General features: G+C 33.0%; 1 protein-coding gene across 1 annotated transcript in view; it reads left to right on the top strand.

Moving 5' to 3' along the window:
• Nucleotides 1–16,964, top strand: part of LOC131843955 (SH2 domain-containing protein 4B-like) — a 73,075-nt gene that overhangs the window by 27,904 nt on the left and 28,207 nt on the right. The window contains exon 2 of the mRNA XM_059192740.1: nt 7,063–7,109. The gene's annotated coding sequence lies outside the window, so the exon portion shown is untranslated. The remainder of the gene's footprint in view (nt 1–7,062; nt 7,110–16,964) is intronic.

Raw genomic sequence — 16,964 nt, 5'->3', positions numbered from 1 at the left:
CTAATTAATAGTTCATTCCCCTCCTATTTGACTATAAATCTTTATAGGTGTAATAAAGTGTTTAAACAATAAAGTAATAATGACCACTTCAGTTTGTATATATATATACCTATATATATAAATAAATACCTATCGTAGTTTGTATTAGGTACTCCTATCATACATCATCTTTGTACGAATACAATAGAAATAAAAATAATCTTGTCTTTTTATTGAAATAAACTTAATATAAGCACTTATGAATAGTCATATTTTTTATTCTACCACTCATTCAGAAAGCAGACTCATTAGAATAAGAAAGAGACTATCAATGTATAGACATCTCTAATTAAAAAAAATACATACTACTTTGTTAGGCACTCATAGATGACGAGATATTTAAAAGAGGTTAGGTTTTTTATTTAATATTTCATTAGAAACGTACAAAAAAATATATTCTTTATAATATTAGTCAAGATAGTAGCACCTATATCTTGGCGTGGGTACTCATAATTATCACTTAGCTTTTCCCATCAGCTTCGAACGGATTTACATATATTATACATATAAACCTCTTGAAACACTATCTACAGCTAAAAACTGCATTAAAATCCGTTACGTAGTTTTAAAGATCTAAGCGAACAGACAACGGAAGTGAGTTCATTTTATGCTATGGAAAGATGACATTTTGATATAATATGACATAGGTCTTCAGTTTCAGTTTATGAATATGTCGGTCAATTTTCATATTTAAAGACTGCAACACTAAGACGTCGCCACATGGCAGTGTTGCTGTTTTCAAATATGCAGTTACAGTTTCAGGGGTCATAAATAATCAGATTAAAAAATTTCGCTAACGTAACGTTTCACCATTGTAAATAATTCATTAGGAAATAACCAGAAATCTACGATTTTTATTATCTCAAGATTCTCATCTCTGGAATTTTCCATACAAATAATTCTCCGCAAACATAGGTTTTAATAATGTTGCTATTGTTAAAAATTTTTATTGGCCTAAATGCCCTGTATACAAAAAAAAAATACAAAATATGAACTATACAGTTATGTGGCCAGTACGTCAGCAACATTTATAAAAAATAACGTAAAAGAAATACAGTGAAAGAATTTTTAAAATCTAAATGTACTTATTTTTTTAAGTCTGTCCATCACAAGCAAACAAATCCATTCATTCTTTATAGTGAAGACAATACATGGTGAAGACATAGAGCCGAGAATGGTGTAATATAATTGATATTCCATCGACCTTACGCCCTTTTATGGAAGATGAAACCGTGAGCTAATCAGGGTGTGGCCCATAGATACACCAGTCAAGTAATAATTCTATGAAATATGGTTATATTCTTGTTTAGGAATTCTGGCATGTCCATGGCATATTATTTGGCTATGTTTTGTTTTTATACTGCTACAATGGACATGCTTTTTTTCCTCCAATTGCTTTGGAAATTGGCGGATTAAACTATTGGGTTCGATTCCTCGTACGGTACCGGTACAAACATTTGTATTCATGAGTAACATTGTTTGTATCGGTCTGGGTGTCTTCTACGTATAATATGTATGTACGCAATAGTAAGTTTATTTTTATTATTTACATAACCTAATTGTACAACTAAGAACTTAAAATTAAAAAGCTTAAAAAATATAAAATATCTGATGACTAAAATATATTATTAAAAGAGGTCCCTTTAGGCAACGTTCCGAAGATACTGGCAGCGTTCCCTCTTTGAATAGACTAATTCTTTGTCCAAGGTAGCTGCCAGCTCTTCGGTCTTCTGTGATGTCGACTAACCTTTATGTATGTATGTAAAATTGTGTAAGTGTAAATATGTGACATTATATTAATACATGAAGCAAAAATGCTATTTGTACCCCTTTTTATGAAAATTGCACGGCCGGAAGAATATGACATTTCATTCGTAGAGAATTAATTACTCCGTTTTCAAAGTCGGATGTAAAAATAGCTTCGAGCGACATGAAGTGTGCATGACAAATATACTTCATGCTTCGCGAAGCAAGGTAACCCGTCCACCGTTATAACAGTGAGGCTAGTTCTACAGTATAGCTAATATTAGGTACTCATCTATTTAGTCTGCATCATAACATTATGAGACAAAGCATCACATTGTATAGATCTTAGCTTTATCAAATTGGAAATAAAACATTATCTCACTACGTTATGGATAAACTAATATTACAGCGCGAGAGGAAGGGGATTGTCAGTAATGTGGACTAATAGCACCATTGCTAGCAATGTACCATGTCGACTTCCTTCTAGTCAATTTCTGGAAATTCGCTACCTTGGGCAATCTGACCTGACGTCATGATCATCCTATCATCCTTCACTGGTGCCCGCCAGCGTAGACCGTTAGCGCAGGCAGATGCAGTATTACATTATCATCGCGAAAGAAAAACCTAGCGAAATTTTCGCGAGAGACTTCTGTACAAAGCCAAATCACATTATCTTTCCTTGTAATTTTGCACTGTAAGTTATCAACAATCACTTTAATGCGACTAATCTCCTGCCGGTTGAAACTTGTATAATTGTTGGTTGAGGCACACAGGAATCTCAGAAGCTTTTCAATTTCGTTGTTGAAAATAATGGACCTTATGCCCTATAACTTTAAAGTTACAATGCATAAGCACTGTTCATGTACATAAGCGACGGTTGCCACTATCAGGTGGGCCGTCAGCTTATATCCCATCCCAGTTACACAAACAAAATGTTTGTTTGTGTTATATAAACTTAAAACATAATTTAAAAAGATCTTTTTCTTATATATACTAACAGTACCATGCGGAAAAGGCCGTGAAAATTCATGTTTAAGTTGCTAGTTTATATTATAGGGGAAGGATTGAATTACACTCTATCTGTTAGTACGAGGTCACCACACGAGAATCTTTACAATCCAGGTCAACTTCTATGAAATCGATTCCGCGTGATAAATCCGCTGACCAAGGTCACTGGTTTTGGTGCAAATAAGTTAACATTCCAGTGCTAACAAGGATGTGACCTTAATAATTGTCGGTTCATTTGTTGTCTGTTGAACTTTCCGTTTTGTACACAAAACATTCCATTGTTCATAGGTTCAAGGTCATTCGGTGCTAATTTGGCAGAGGTACTTTGCAAAAAGTTATCTGCGTGCTTACCTCTTTCTCACCTGATTCTGTCTACAATCATTTCTTTTTCTAATGGGCGTTTTGCTGTTATACCGTAAACTCGTGTGTTCAAAAAAGGTTATAAACGTCTCTGCGATAAATTTCTGACATTCTCTGGTGATGGAAACACTGTTAACAAACCATATTAAACAGAGAGACGCCAAGTTGTATTCAGATAATCCAGCGATGTTAAGTTTTGCGTTGCCCACTCGTGACTGCATATTATTTATAATATATTCTACTTATATTATTCTTCATTATATATTTTATTCTTGCTTATATGTATACTCGTATAAGGGTAGTATTACATACGGTATTATTTCAGTTTTTAAAAAATAAAGTAAAACTAAAAGATAAGAGGTATGACATCTTAGTTCTCCGGAATGGCCACTCATTAGTAATAACGTGATGTCGTAGTGCTATATATATATAACAAATGCGTACAATTTAGACATTCCAATTTCAAAAACAAGAAAATATTTTTTTTTATTTTTCATTGGAAGATCATTAATTCTTCCAAGAGAACTATAAAGATTTATGGATCTTCCTATAAATGTGTTTTTTTGTTTTTGAATACGGAATGGCGACTGACGGCCCAGTTGTTGGCAAGCGGTAACCGCGTAATAAGGCCGTACCTTTGTAAATAAGTACGGTATTATTACTATGTATATGAATTCCAGGCACACTATATGTGTAAGTGTTACATAACTTAGCGCACTCGACTGACAGTTGTAACTTACTTGTACGTTACAACTAACGAGCAACAAACTTGCTACGCTTTCTCAAAGTTCGATTTACATAACAACGCCCGCGCAAAGTCACCGTTGTAAATAATAATTGCAAATAACTCAGATATATTAGCAACTACTCGTAGATGTCTTTACGTCTTGTTTCTTACAAAATACAAATATTTTTTATAATTTATAATATTTTTTTTTTTTTTCAGAAATATATTATATTTTTTTCAAAAACTATTTATTCATGTAGGACACTTTAGCCGCTCACTTAATTTTCATTTGAACGTTAAGGTGTTTGTTATTAATGTTTATTATTTATAATTAATATTTGTTCCCTATAGTCAAGTTCAATTTATACATTCAGTTGAGAAAAGTGCCAAGAAGCTCAACTGAATTTGTTTTTTTAAAAGCCAGTTTGTTTACATGTTATGATTATAATTTAATGACAATCCCAACAATAAACAACTATTGCCATGCACGTTTGTCATTTAAGTAATTGTTTCGGTGTAATATGCATTGGCTTAATAAATATGATTTAAATTGAAATATATATAAATGAATATATGAAATTCCAGTACATGCTTTAGTAACTTACAGTAAAATTTTGTACCCATTCCCATAAAAGACCCATTGACTTAAAAATGTTCGTTAATGAGTTATATGAGTTCTGTAACGATTTTAAGCAGCATAATATAATAAACAAAATCTCAATCTTATAACTTGAAATATCTGTTTTTAGCAAGAAGAGACAATATTTAAAATAATTATTTTTTATTAACAGCTTTTCATTAAATGCCTATGGAAATATATATGGAACTTACAACCTGAGAATTAATTAAAAAAAATATTGTCTGTATGTTTGTTCTTGTTAATCTATGAAACGGTAGAAACGGGACTTTCACTCGCAGATAGCTAATATTCAAAAGAGTATATTAGGTAAACTATATTTATTTTACAAATTTTATTTATTTTAATAAAAATATATAAATATTCTGGACGATATGTGGCATTCCACGCAGACAAAGTCGTTGATAATTGCTAGTTATATTATACGTTTCAGTTTAACAAAACGAAGTATCGTAACAGCGTAATAATATGTGTTTTATATTACAACACTTGCAGTACTTTGAGAATACTCAATAAGCCATTGATAGTCACATGTTACTCGACTACGCAACTCGTTAATAGTCAGTTGTGTACAGATGCATACAAATAGTTTCCTTGTTATAACAATACTAAACCTTATTCAGAACCGGATATGGGTTACTATTTAATGGATGTTGGTATTGATGGTATACGCTGATGGGGCAGAAGTGATGGATGTAACGATGATTGTAAGATTAAGTCACTTATTATGGGTAAAGCGTCAGTAGCCTGGGTATACATGCGAAACCGGTTATTAATAATTTTAACCAATGATTAGAACGTTATTAACGGTTAGTGACCCCGAGTCCAAAAAGGATTGACCACAGACAAAAGAGAAATTACCTTTATAAAAAAAGGCTGAATGCAAATGGTACTCATCTTCATGAAGGAAGACTACTGGCCGAAGGGGGTGGTGTACCAACGCTACTGTGGCAGATTGCTATAGTGAATGTGGTGATAACAAGGACAATATTATTATTTTATATAGATGTGAGTTCTCAAGGTATATATAATATGAGCCAATATAAACAATATTACGTTACCTGATTTAAAATAAATAAATAAATTATCATGTACAGGGTTGAGATAGTTGAGGGCTCTACCAACTTTATAGAGTTTCTATATAAACTTGAACATGTTCCTATTATATTTTATCTTATATTTTACTCGATGTTATGGTTTATATACACAAATATTCCGACTTTAATGAATTGGTTAGATAAACTTCTACTTTAATACATTTCACATTAAATACAATAAACAAATATTAAAGAAGAAACAATACATTTATGTACAGAATAGAATGTGCCTCAAGTCACTGTTCGCTTATATTTTTAAAACTACGCTACTAGAGTGATTCATAAGGAATGTTTATATGTATAATATATGTATGGTAGGAATATAGAACAATCCGAGAAATTCGCAGATTTTAAATACATCCATGCGAAGCCCTGACGGGTCGCTATTTGAAGACAAAACAAAATTCCAACTTCCATGTTAGCTTTTTCTTTTTTTCGGACTTGTCTAATGCTGTTGGCCGCAGCTGGCCTTTACAGCTTCACCGGACGATAGGGGGCGAGTGCAGATGGCACCCCAAACCCGCGGAAGGACTTATGGAGCGGCTGAAGGTAACTCCCGCCTGACGGATACGACTTTAGTCTGAGGGCACTGCTAGGGGTTCGAACCTCGGCTCAGGCCGTCGTAACATCGGTCCCCGTTTGAATTGGACGGGGGATCGATCGGAGGCGTAAATTCTATGTTCCCATGTACATAACTAAACAGGAAACTGAATGGCATAATAGTAATTTTATTCTACACGTGGCGGCCATAATTTAATTATGTCACAGAATATGAAACTGGGTATCTGTGCCGTTAATTAAAACATGTGTAAAAACGTTACACATTATTTGTCGTGTACATTACTTTATTGGGCAATTTCCTTTCATTGAAGCGAAAATTAAAAAGAAACAGGTGTTCCAATGTATTACCTTATTTAAACAAGAATGTAATGCCTAAATATATACATATATAAAAGTAAGAAAATTTTCGTATTCACAATATGTTGGAAAACAGACTCATTTTCCACTAATCTTATGACCAATGTTATGTTATGAAAAATGTTTACATAATATAAAATTAAGTCATCAGTCAGCTTCCGCTGTTCGCTTAGATCTTTTAAACTACGCAACGGATTTGCAATTGTACCAATAGATACAGCGATTCAAGAGGACGATTTATATGTATAATACATGTACACTCGTGCGTAGCCGGGGCGGGTAGCTTGTAAAATCATGTTGAGCCGAAAACTATATATTTTGTGTTTGTCTCATCGAATATTAAGCTTTTGAACAAAAATGGCTGGAGGCACTTGGACGCAGTTTTCACAGAATTTGTTCTTAATTGTGTGGCGTAATTTTTTCACCAAGCTGTGACCTAGCCAAGTAGTTTTTTATTATCTGGTACAATGAAGATTATAAACATATATGTATATATGTGTACAATTCTAAAAGTGTTTGTCTTGTTTCAGGTGTTGATGACTTGCCACGTTTTCAGCTAGCCCTGTTCTTAAAAAAGGTTTGTAATGATTATTTATACATATTTGGCTTTACATGTTATCTTAGTCCACAGAAATGGTGATGTATTAGTTTTAGCAAAGATGTCGAAAAATATATTGTAATATCTATGGTTACTGTTTTGAATCTGTGGTCCGCCACTCAGTTTTTCAAATCATTCACATTAAAAAAGGCCTGAAACATCGTAATTCTTTTTCTGATAACCTATTGGCCTGTTCCATTATGCTCGCAATGTTGGCGGAATTAAAATATACGTATATTATTTCATTTCCGCTCTACTTGTTGAACACAATGGCACGTATTATCGCGTCGTCTGCGCTTGCATAGATTATAACAAAAAATATTGTTCTATGACGTTCAAATGGTATATATATTAGAAATATTATTAGCTAAATGAAGAAGTACTGCAAAGGGTTAAAGAAGGACAGATTATAAAAATTATGTATAATCTGTCTTATAGAATAGGTGGGAAAATATGTTGCCACTTGACACGACGAACTTTTGAATTATATTCATCATCTGCTTCTTCCTTATCCCATTTATTTGGGGTCGACGTAATATGTTTTTCTCTTCCATTCATCCCTGTTCGCATTCACCCAGTCCATACCTATTTCGGCCTTCATACATACATTTTAGGATAATTGTAATATAATCGCAACAAAAGTAAACAATCGATTTTATGAGTTATTAATAAAAACAACCCATCACTTACTTAAGGAACTCCTAGGTGCTAAAAACTTAAGGTGGTGAAAACGAACTTAAGTATCCGATTTTGGTATTCTCTAAACTAAGGGATACTAATTTAAGGATACGTTTGGACTTGGTTAGTAAAAACGGGTATCAGTCTACTATAATAAAGACGGTATTTAAAATGTCGATAGACGACCTAGAGTATAATCCTGTTATAGTACACTTGACGGGTTTTATGTTCATTGATATTTATCTATAAACTTAGTACAATTAGAAACTATATAAACAACTGGACTACAAACTACTTTACCAGAGAAAAGACTGTGAAAAGTCGTCTCCATGTACACCTCGATCTTATATTTCAACTGCCAATCAACTTTCTTTGTGAGTATAAACAGTTCCAACATGAGAGGTCTGATATCTTAGTGCTGGATGAATGACAACGCATTAGTGTTATCACGGGTCTCATATGATAATGTGATGTCCATAGTGCTGTTCATCTGTATACCAACAGATGGGCTTTATGGGTATTACCTGCTATTTGAGAGAGAAATTACAGGGTTAGAGCTATGACGTCATTCCTCTGGAATAGCTACGTGTGAGTGGTATAACATGAAAATGTGATGTCTGTAGTGCTGCTCATGTGTATATCACCAATGCGGCGTCTGTTTGATTGCCATTACAAGTATATAAAAGAAAATTGAATACCTCATAAGGACTATTACTTGATAAAGGAATACACGGATACAATTAAGAAAGTAAAACAATGTCCTTAATCGCTCATCAATAACGTCGTACACTAGAAGCTTAATTGAATTGCACAACGCAATAAAACAAAATATGATAATTTATTGCGTCGAGCCCAAAAGTATTGATAACACGAGAACGATACAGATTTATTAGGCTAATTAGTATTTAAGAAATTATCATCATTTGAACTAATATTTAAAATTTGTTAATATTTTATTGAGTACATCTATTATTACAAAAAAAAACATCAATTCTCTTTTAATAATACTAGTTAACAAAATCGCAATGAATCTTACTGATATTATAAACGTGGAAGTTTGTGAGTGTGGATCGATGGATGGTTGGGTGTTTGTTATTATTTCACGCAAAAACTACTGAATGTATTTTAATGTAATTTTACAGTAATATAGCTTATACATAAGAATAACACATCTAAATATAATATATAACTCAAAGGTGACTGACATAGTGATCTATCAACGCACAGCCCAAACCATTGGACGGATCGGGATAAAATTTGGCATCCAGGCAGATGTTATGACTACATCATCTGCTAAGAAAGGATTTTGATAAATTCTACCCCCAAGTGGATAAAATAGGGGATGAAAATTTGTCAATTTTAAACCGATCGGGCTGACACTTTGAATGTATGAAACTACTATGACGTAGGCATCCCCTAAGACAGGATTTTGATAAATTCCACCCCTAAGGGTATAAATTAACGCGAGCGAAGCCGCGGGCAAAAGCTAGTAGGCTATAAATTTCACGCAATAGAAACCGCGGGCACAGCTAGTAATGGATATATTGTCTTTTGTAGTCGATTAAAAATATTAACAAGCTGAGCACTTGGCCGCCATTTTAACACTTTTGCCGCGTAACTAGAAAGTTCGCAATAAAATGTATAATATTTAGAGTTAATTATAAATTGCACATGCAGTAAGTATATAATTCGCATCACATAATTAACACTAAATTATAATTAATGAGTATAACACATGCCCGCTGTAGTCGCGGCGAGTGTTTTAATGAGTTAAAAATGAAAGTATTGTATTTACAACTGGTTGCTTGATACGAATTATTTCTAGGCAGCGTTCTGTTACGTAAGTTTAGGTTTTTTATTATATAACTGGAATGGTAAACGAGTTGATGAGCCTATTCATTGTATATATACATGAACAGTATCTACATCATATATATACGTAGTATCCGTCAGGCAGAGTTGGTCTTCAGCCGCTCCATATGACCCTCCGCGATGTTGGAGTGCCATCTGCAGTCGCCTTTCATTCGGTGAAGGTCTGCTGCGGCCAACAGTATTAGAATACTTCGAAAAATGGTTTCAAATTTATTATTTCTACAATGCATGAGAACGGTATCATGCTTCAATACCCTGTAATTTAACTGCCTTATCTTACTTCGTACCACTATTCATAGAAAACATCTTTCTCATTACTTACTAAGTAATGAGAAAGATGTACCCTTTGGACAAAGTTGTCTACGTGGATATGAAACGATGTGGTGCATGTTATAAATATTAAATTTTATTTATATATTTTCATTTATTCACACTTACTTAAAATTTTTCATTATGTTTCGCCCAATTTACATAATATCTTTATTTACATAATTACGGCCTATGTATTATTCTGATTAATAAGCTATCAAAATCCGTCCAGTAGTTTTTGGGTGAAAGAGTAACATCCATCCATCCATACCTACTCACAAATTTTCGCGTTTATAATACAAGTAAGATTTTGATGTTCATATTTAATAATATAACCCAAAAGTTTATTTTAGGGGTATATTAAAGTTTATTTTAAATATTATACTACAAGATGTGTTAAATGTACTCATATACTAAAAAAAACTGTTACCTAACATAATATAAGAATTTATCTGTTTCCTTTTAGCACCTTAACGTCTCATTCACTAGATATAACATTTGAGATACACAGAAGACATATAGTATTGAGGATGGAGATATAGGATATAGTTCCGGATTATAGGATATGTATCCGGGTTATGCGGTAGGAGCTGCGTGTAAATACTAGTATTAAGTACATAATAACAGGGAAATAGTGAAAGTGCTTTTCGTATTGTATTGCTACTTCCTTATATTGTTGACCTTCAATGAACATACAAACGTTATTAATACATTCCTCCTCATACTATTAATAACTTTGACGGCCTCGGTGGTCTAGCGATTTAATACACCGCCTTTCTTCCGATGGTCGCGGGTTTGATTCCTCGCACGGTAAACATTTGTAGTCAAGAGTATGATTATTTAAATCGGTCTGAGTGTTTTCTATGTATATTATGTATGTTCTCCAGTATCCATAACACATGTTCTGCTTAGCTTGGGACTAGATGGCGCTGTGTGAATTGTCCGAAGATAATATTATTATTTTTAAGTACCTACTGTACCCATTCTGTAACTTAATAGTCAGTCAATGATTTCATAGTTATATTTTACACTTTATAACTAATTAGACGAAAAAAACATGTTTATATATAAAATGAAATCATCAATAAAAAAATAAGTACTGACTAATGAGTACCAAAAATGTATTCATAGCTTTTATCGCTAGATTTGTTTATAAACATTCATTATCATGCATTTAATATTTTATCGGCAAATGGCCGTAAATATGACACCGGATTACACATTTTTATCGGTGTTGTTATTTACCAACAAGAGGTAATTAGATAATTATTGTAATATTAAAATATACTTTTACTACTGTTATTGCATATACATGCTGTTTATTGCATAGGGGCGTTACAGACTAGCTTGGGGCTCACCTGACGGCAAGCAATTAGCGCGGCAGATGAGCACACGCAGCACCAGGCAAATTGGAAGTGCATTGCCGGCCTTTTAAAAAGGAATAAGCACTTTTCTTGAGGGTTTAAATATCGGTTCGGAAATACCTGGAAAAAATGCTGGAAGGTTATTCCACAGTGTAGTTGTGTTATAGATCGGGTTATCAGGTAATGACAGAATGTCTCTATTTCTCTAGATAGATTTAACTCCATTGTGACAGCTTGCGAGCCTACAGTCATTTCTCTGATAAATTTAGTTTATTATATATGTTTATTTTAATAATAAATGCAATAAAAAGACTTGGTCAGTGTGACTCGTAACTCAACATTAAAATACCGAATCATTTCGAGAACATAAAATGAGTATATAGTAGATAGTAATAATTTATTTATTTGCTCGCTGTAGTGAGCAAATAAATAAATTATTACGATCTCCGAAACTGTAGCATCTATGCTACAGTTTTGGATCTTACTATGTAACAAAAACACATGTCATGCAGCACCCCGTAAATCCCTACGCAAATATTAGATATAGATAGATAGAAAACGAAGGTTCCATCATAGGAGACTGCAATATTAATTTCAATTCCGAGTTTCGACAGATATCACGCGTGGTACCCTGCCTCACTTATTTCAGCCGCCGATCTTGCTTTGTAAAAGAGAAATTACAGGATATAAAGACATGACATATTAGCGGTACGCACGGTATCACGAGCATCATCTGATATCCGTTGTCTATTGCTGTTTGACAGTTACCACTTACCATCAGATCCTCGCTATTCACGACAAAAATTGCGTTTTATTTTGAAATAGATTGCAAATATTTGGTAAAGTATTTGACGCCTTAAAAATGCTTAGTAATTTCTTATTTATTGACTAGTACTGGGTCTATTGTCGTATAGTACACGTCTAAAGGTTAAAACGAGTTTGTGTGAAATCTGTGTTGTGAACCACAGATTTCCAAACTCATAAACTAGGTATAATATTACTACAATAGTGAAATTGTTAGTTAAGTATGTAGGATTTTCACTAAATGGTTGCCGAAAGAGAAAGTATTAAGTGAATATTGCTTAGTAATGGTACCTAAGTGTAATTGTCGCCTAGCTTTCTTGTTCACAACTTGAATCTAAGTGATTGTGGCGTTTCATTAGGCATCTTAGGCGTTATTCGGAGGTCGATGACTTGACTAATTGCGAGTTTTTTTACCGACTTCGAAAGGAAGGTCAACTCGATGTTTGACTGTGTTTTGACTTAACACAGTTGTTTAAAATTAGTTTTATTGATTACAGTTATTCTTTAATAATCAGTTGGTTTTATTAATCTTATCTTGTAATAAGTTATAATTTATCTAAGAGAAAAACTTTTTTGTATATAAATTCACCAGTTCCATTTTCCCGTTCTATCTACCGATTAATTGTTTTGTCTTGTTTATCTTTATAGGAATGACAAAGAGTCCAACAGTCATTATCTTTCGACAGATTAATTTTAGTATGACTGATTTCTAACGATTGTCATATTGACGGATTTCTTCAGAATATGATATTATTAGGCACATTGATTTTAGAAGAACAAGTCTAATCTATCACATTTAAAATAAGTAATTTAAAAAAAAAATCCTGTTGCTAAGTAACAGTTGGTATGTAACGTGTAACTGAATCAGATCAAGAATAAATTATATTTGCTGCTGTATATAATCCAATGAATATCTCCATCAGATACTCAACACTACAGATTATATTAATTGAATAGATATCGATTTTACATCAAACCGTATACCGCATGTTTCATACAAAATCGGTTATTATTCATAGATATTGTTACAGACTATACCGCTATACTGTAAATTCTTTGATGACTATTTTAAGGTTTTTTATTTTTGTTTTGCCATATTAATTCCTGCACTAAATTTCCTCCATTACACTAAACCGCTATGAAAACCGCCATTCTCTACCAGTCAACTGTAATACTAAACAATGAGAATAAAAGGCGTATTTAAACTATTATTTATATATAAAATCACAAAAAAATATACAAAAGATAGCCGATTATCGTTTTGAAAGTTCAACATTGGAATGAACCGAACAATTTGTTGTGGTCTAATTATTGTTTAGGTTAGAAGGCATTTATGGCGTTCCGTTTAAAATATCTAATTATTCGTTAAATACTTTTTATAGAACTGTGTCCACACAGAGTTATTTGTAAAGGCACAGATTACCTACTGCACATATTATGTAAACGTATATAAGATTAATATTATTCTGTTATATGAACAGAAATGTTATTTGTTACACCTTGGTTATTTATAAGGAATATAGAAAACCAGTAAATTTTTTATAAACTGTAGTTGATAAATTGGTATATGATTTCAACACGACATCTACAACACTATATAGATAGCTTTATCTCTAACAATATTAAATTAAAATAATGACTACCTGGAGTACTAATTACAGGTAGTCATTATTTTAATTTAATAATATTAATAACCCTAACAGAAGAACATTACGATATGCCATTTCTCTTTTGTTTTCTGATATATTATTTGTATTCAGTTCGGAATTAGATTAACTGTGCCTACAGTTTTAATGAATATTCTATTACTTTAAACAAGGCAATTACAATATAAATATTAATCTCACAAAATGCATAACATAACTTTGGAAAAAAAATTATTGGAGTGTTTATGGAAGAGTTATATGTGCAGTAATAAATAAAAACGCTTAACCAAGCTTGGTATCCTAGGTACTATATTATAAAAGACACAGAAACACGATAGAATTGAGAACTACCACCGTTAGGCAGTTGATTGCAAATAGAGCAAGAGCCCACGACGGCCAGACATACGTCATATTAGTAAACGTGAAAGTTCTTGTATGTGTGTCCCCAACACAGGTAAGAACGATCCCCAAACACGAAACCCGGTTTTAATGAGTCTGGTAGGATAAGGAACCAAGACAACTGTCTGGCTATTTAGGAAACTCAGTTTAATGGTTCTCTCAATAATATATATAAAGTTCAGCTTTATTAAAATGACGTAAGTTTATTTATAAAATAGTATATTTTAGGGGGGTCCGGCGGGGGGTTGGAACCACACTAAGTGTCTGGCAATGAGCAGCGCAAGTTATAATAATGCTACGAACAATATATGAAAATATGGAGTTTCTTAAAATAACGAATTTGATATGAAATTTTTTACACCTTTGTTACCTGTTACCTGCCAAAGGAACCACGAGCCAGGTTTCATGTTTGGGGATCATTCTTACCTGTGTTGGGGACACACATACAAGAACTTTCACGTTTACTAATATGACGTATGTCTGGCCGTCGTGGGCTCTTGGGCTAAAAGGAAACTATAGAGGAAGAACATCTGAATCGTTATGTTCTGGTCCACGCAACGTTACTGCGCGATACAATTCCTTCCGCGTTGTAACGCGCTAACGTTATAACGTATGTATATATGTATGGTAACATTAGTACCGCTTAATGGCGTGACATTGAGATATTGCGAGCCTACTTTACGATATGTAAAAACTAGAATGTAGATCAAGATACTGCGACGTTATAATTCAGTTCTATAAACAGAAGATTTCGCAACAACAATGCATGAACCACAACTAGATTATGTAATTCTATTTCTATTAATTCATATTTGTAAAGTTGCAATTGTCAGTTAGGTTTTTATGGATGAAAACCTGCGCTAACGGTATATGCTGGCGTGGTACCAGTGGAGGATGATAGGATAATTTAGGTCCGTTAACCCATCGTGATGAATTCTACAAATTAACCACGATGGCCCGTCCACTGGTTTCCATTCCATTACTAAAAATCCCTTCTCCCAGTTTGTAGGGTTGTCAATATCATTTGATAGTTTCAATTACGATTTGAACCCATACCATTTATGGTATGGGTTCCAGGGAGTCATTGCGAGAGTGTTTTAAGGAATCAAATATCCTCACCGTTGCTTCTCAATACATTTATGAAAATATCATCTATGCCAGGAAGAATATAGACAGTTTCAAAAGAGTTAGTGATTGCACCAATTAAAGCTTACGTAACAATAACAAACTGATTTTACCTAAATGTCGTTTGGCTAAAGTTAGTAATTCGTTTTATGGCAATTGCGTAAGGTTTTACAATAAAATATCTGTTATAAATCTGCCAGAAAAAAGATTTAAATGTCAAATAAAAAAGTTCCTTTGCAAAAAAGCTTACTATAAAATTGAAGGATTCGTTAACGATAATAATGTTTTTATAGAAAAACTTTAAATCCATAGCACTGACAATATTATCTAATTACACTAATAATGAGTGCGTAGCGATTTCTATGTTGATTATCGCATGCCTCTTACTTGTTATACTGTAATTATTTATATAAAAAACATCTATTCAAAAGAGCAACACACAAGTTTCTTGCTCATTCTTCTTGTGATGAATCTGCATTCCGAATGAGTGGTAGAATAAAAATATGACTATTCAAAAGTGCTTGTAATGAGTTTATTTGAATAAAGATTATTTGTATTTCTATAGATCGGTTTACAACTAAAACTATTATTGATGTAACAGCTATTGATTCTTATTTAAAGGATATTGCTAGTGACAGATTAGCAATTATGTATATATATTTGGACAGTTTCAGATATTAATCTAATTTTAACAGCTATTTACTGTGTTCTGGTTAAGTGTTTTATTCCCGCATATTCTGTCTTTAGATAACAGCTAGATAAGTAATATTAGTAGCCAAAAACAACAACGGAATTTCCACCCATTTCACACATACGATAACATGACTACATAATGGGAAACTACATGACACATTATTTCCTTTTGAATGTATTATTTAATTTATTATAATGTGGAAATACGAATAATAAATAAACATAATAGAAATTTCCAATGAAACTAACGTAAATTTGTTGACAATACATCACAAAATACGTTGACTCAAGGATCCAGTCCTTCTCAGTTCACTCCTGAAGATTGTTTTATGCCTCCCTACCATGTAATTTGACCCATTATCAGTAGAAATAAGTGGCAGAACGTATCCACGCTGACAGGTTAGATACAATGCTGTTTAGTTTTATGACTTCGCCCATATATGTCTACATTCCACGCAAGGTATATTGTAGAAACTAAATGTCGTTAAACTACCAAATGAGGACATCGTCTAGATAAGTTTTCTCTCGTTTATCAGCTCAGGTTTTGTTGAATTTCCCCTTTTTTCCCTTGAAGAAAACACCACGTTTCGAACTGGACCAGTTAAGTTTCTATGTCAAGATAAGTGTTCGTACCAAATATGTATTTACAGAGCTATACTGGTAGTTTCATTAGATATTTTGTACGATACTATATAAGAAATTTCTCAATAAGCATCTTCTTGCCCTCTCCCTCCTTTCTCGGCCAGAAATAACAGTAGGCATTCACAGCATCTTTAGTTCTAACTCAGTTCAAAACTCTTTTTCTGAAAATCAGCATAATGTACTTCGCTTTTCTAGAACCTACCATACTTTCTCCATATTTTTGCCATTAACTGTTAGTGTTGCTTATTCAGTTAAAAGGTAACGGTTTTTGATTAATTCACTCATAGATATGGGTTTTATGG

The sequence above is a fragment of the Achroia grisella genome, unplaced genomic scaffold (assembly GCF_030625045.1).
Source record: "Achroia grisella isolate CSIRO2021 unplaced genomic scaffold, CSIRO_AGI_Agris_v1 utg359, whole genome shotgun sequence".
NCBI classification, from domain to species: domain Eukaryota; kingdom Metazoa; phylum Arthropoda; class Insecta; order Lepidoptera; family Pyralidae; genus Achroia; species Achroia grisella.
Note: the sequence above shows the minus strand (reverse complement) of the source record. Positions and strands in the feature narration are given on the sequence as shown.